The sequence below is a fragment of the Solanum lycopersicum genome, chromosome 12, assembly GCF_036512215.1.
Source record: "Solanum lycopersicum chromosome 12, SLM_r2.1".
NCBI lineage: Eukaryota > Viridiplantae > Streptophyta > Magnoliopsida > Solanales > Solanaceae > Solanum > Solanum lycopersicum.
In genome coordinates this window covers 53,136,212-53,140,872 of record NC_090811.1, presented here as the reverse complement: position 1 = coordinate 53,140,872, position 4,661 = coordinate 53,136,212, and positions in this window count along the sequence as shown.

The window sequence follows — 4,661 nt, the reverse complement described above, 5'->3', positions numbered from 1 at the left end:
ATGAAACCTAGGATTAACTCAACCTCAAAATCTAGATCATGAGGGGTGGGTTTCCCAAGTCAATATAAAGAGACCACCAATTAACTAACCAACCAATGTGGGACATTTACCTACTCTAACAAAGTGAAGATACTTCTTAATCTATAAAATGGATCATGGGGTTGTAGTGCACTATTTAATAATCATAAAAGGAAGTATAGTTGTACATAAATCCATTTCACTTTCATTTTTCAGTTATTGGTTTTGAACAAATTAAACTTTAATCTCAAAAATGAAAGTGAAATGGATTTATGGATGACTACACTTCCTTTCATGATTCTTAAATAGTGCACTGAAGCCCAAACCCATTGTTATAGATTAAGAAGTATCTTCACTTTATTAGAGTAGGTAAAAGTCTCGTATTGGTTTGAGAATGGATTGGTGGTATCCTTATAGTGACTTGGGCAATCCTCCCCTCATGAACTAGCTTATGGGGTTGAATTAGGCTTAGGTGTCATATTTTTACATGGTATTAGAGCCAGGTCTATCCCCATTTGGTCTCATGGTCCATGCTGCAGTCGATCCTGGGCGTGAAGGGGTTGTTAGAGTGGGTAAAAGTCCACATTGGTTGGAGAGTGTATTGGTGATTTCCTTGTATGGAGTTATGAAATCCTCAGGTCATGAGCTATCTTTTGGGTTCAGTAAAGCCCAGGTATCATATCTTTACACACTCAAAGAAGATAAGACTCACAACACTTGATTTTAAATCTCTCTTTCAAAACTTGACCCAATTAAGAGAGTTGGTCTTAGATATGTGAATATATATCTCTTTCACCACTCCTCGGTATTTTGGTTCTCAATTTTACAACTCTTGACGCTAGAATTTACAGGATTGTATACATGGGATAATACCTGAGATATTTTTTGTGAAAATATAGAGTTGATTTTTCAAAATATTATAAATTTTTCTAGTATAGCTTATAGAAGTCGTCTAGTGTTGTATCTAGAATAATTTATTGAAAGAAATATCTACATAGTGTAGAGTATAAAATAGAGTTCACTAGAATTTGTTTTAGATGCATCTAAAAGAGTTTCTAAAACCATTCATGAAAAATGTACAAAACATGATTGGTCTTGTACATTTATAAATAACCTAAATTGGAGATTTTTCTTTCATAACCAAGTTCTCCTATCAAAAATAATCTTTCTACTTTTAGGGTCCTCTGTTTTAGCTGAATCTTCTGATCATAGGTAATGATTTGGGATAGCAGGAGCCTTTCAAATTATTCTTCTCTTGTGCTATTCTTTACATGGTATCAGATTCATAATCGTACGTTGTCTTTTGGGTGTTAATTCAAGAACAGGTTGCTAGTAGATTCATGTAGTTTGTGTAGATAGATTTAATAAGTCATGTTAATGGACTGAGGATAGAGTTGTTGAATCAATTCAATTATAAGGTATAAAATACATGTATAGAATCATACCTTGTGGGCAAGGATTTGTGGAATGTTGTTAATACAAGTAACATAAGTACTTTCGATGATGTACCAGAGAATAGTAGGGCATACGGGAAATGGATGTAAAGGATAAGGAAGTTCATTTTGCAGAGGTCAATCTCCTCCATTTTATTTGATCATGTAATAAGATGTAAATCAGCTCATGAAATATGGTGGGCCATCAATCGATTATTCAACAAGAAGAATGAAGCTAGACTAAAAATTAGAGAATGAACTGGTTGACGCCATTCAAGGTAAATTTTGTATTGCTGCGTATTTTCTAATGATTAAGAACCTATGTTTTGAGATATTTTTATTGAATATGGAAGAAGGTATTTCTGAAACGGATGAGAAGAATGTAACACCTCAGACTTTTAAAGAGCTAAATTGCGATTCGTACAAGATACTCTTCAATTGTTAGTTTTGGATAAACTTCAAACAACTATAACTTTCAGCACAGGACTAGTTAGGTGGATCACTAGGTATTAAATTGAAATCCGTTAAGTCCTTTTTCCTGTCATATCCAGGTTTACCCCCTGACCTAACTGGCGTCGTCGTCCTCTCTGAGGACTAAGACTAGCCCCTTAGTCTCATGTCATTACATTATAGGTTTAAAATGCAGAAAAATTTAAAAGTTTCATTACATCTACTTAGAGGTTTACATAGACCTCTACATACACATAATATATAGTTGTATCGAGTATACATATACTATTCGTATAAGAAGGTTACATAGCCTTCTAATTTTATTACACATACATATATATAAGATAGAAAGATAGTCTCAAAAATTTTCTCATCTCAGACCATCTAAACGATCATACAATTTTGGGCATAACCCTACATCAATGTAAAAAAGCCATTTATAGGCTTATACAAGTCGTACACAATGAAAGTGGAATGAACATAAAATTCTTAGAAAACAAAGAAACTTCGTAGGCAAGATACTGGCATCGCCCTCGGAAAGCGAGGACCTACCCACTTGGATGATAAAGAATATCTAAATTTTCTTCAAGTCATCCCAAATGAGACTTCAACGACCGAAACCTAAAATATTTGGAAAAAGGAAAGAAAACGGGGTTAGTACTCCATATGTACTAAGTATGAGACCATATGCACATATAATATCAAAATATGCCAAAAATGGACATTTAGTCAAAACATGCAATCCCTATCAACCAACCAAACATTCTTACTAACTGAGACATAATATGTGTTCCAACATACTTGAAGCCATGATTTACTACAACCCTATCAACAAGGAATAACATCGCAAGAATGAACAAAGGTTAATCATGTCATAATAAGCAAGACAACTACTCATGAATCCTCATCAAATCAAAAAGTGCAATGACCAAGCAAAGCCCCATAACCTTGCTTAACCAAGTGGACTTAACAAGAAAACATGACCAATGTCCAACTTTAAAAATATAATTTAACTACATATATCAAGAGGATAATCATCATCATAGATAGTCATTTACATTGTAGCATCAAAATAATATCATCATATACATCATTATCATATACATACATAATATTAACTTCCTCAAGCTTCCATCAAGGTCAACTAGTGCAAGGCATAAGTAGAGTCTCATACCCCTACCTAGGCTAAGTTAAATCTCTCAAGTCACCATAGTTAGTTTATACTTCATTACTTTATTTTAATTTAGGGAATACTTGCCTTTATCCGACATAGACCGCAACAACTAATTGTGGAATCCTATGTAGTAAAACCTTAGTCCGATGGAAGGTGGTCTACCAGCAAAAGTAGAACCAAACATAAACGTAACTTTCTAGGTGGATCCACTAGCTAGTCTTCCTATGGGGAAACATAGTTAAAGAACTAAGAGATAGTATATTCCCTTTTGATACCACTTGGTAGTTGGGGACTCTTCTCATGGGAATATATTGGACGAGCATTCCTCTTTGGGAAGTCAACATCTGATATAGAACTATAGGGCGGATCTTCCTCTTTGGAGAGTCATCACCTCCCATTGTAAAGTTCACTTGGTGCTAACCTAAGTCCCTTTATTGAAATGTCTTTAAGCCTTTAATTATCAATCATAACTTAAATTAGGTCATGGGGTCTACCCCTTGTATCATCATCATCAATAATTCAATAAGAATTGCATGACTATAATCCTTTCATCACAATTCATATTAGTGAGGTTAAGACATTAACATTTAATAACATATTAAGGCACGTTGATAGTTATCACCATCCAGTTATTACATACACCTTAATCAACCTCACAACATAGTCAAGACATTTCAATTCAACATCATACCACCCTATCATCCTAATATAAGGAATACTCCAATATATCATCATGACTTAACCACAATTAATAACAATTGGAAGTAAAGATAGAGATTCCAAGACTTACCAAGTCTTCCTCATAGTTCATCATTTAGGCCTTACCCTAAAACGTCAATTCAATCCAATTCAGATGTTCAACATCATAATTCAAGAATCAACATGATAAAAATACTAAAAGAGTCATTACACCATAATTCAATACCAAATCATTGCTTAAAAAAAGATTACATAGGTCAATTTCCAAAACCTAGATCACTTCTAAAGATTAGCATGATAGACAACAATTCATAACAATTAGTTTAGGATTGGTGTATCAACATCATCTAATAGTGATTTAACATATAATCAAAATAATTCAATCAATCACAACCCAATTTACATCAAGATTAAGCCAGGGTTAAGGGTTAAGGATCATAATCTTCAAATTGAATCAAATTGTCACATTTTATCATAATCAAGTTAAATTACATGTTAATCAATCCATTATATCCTATAGATATCATAAACAACTAAGTTCACAACTTCAATTTTGTAATTGGATGAAACCCACTTGAAAACTCTACCGTTGAAATCCATTTTGAAGGAACCCTTTGAGGAAAGAGTCTCAAAGGTTAGTTACATCCCATACCTTAACGTTTAATGAAGATTTGATGGTGAATGAGTTCCTTTACAGCCCCAAAACCTCCCCTAGCTTGTCTTCAATGGTGTTTTCCAATAGAGAGTGAAAGAAGAGAGAAGGAAGAGAGTTTATTTGTGAGTTGTGTTTAGATTAATGAGGGTTAGGGGTATTTATATGGGGACTTAAATCAACTAAATTAGACTCCACTAAACCCCTAACTAACAAATAAACCACCTAATAAATT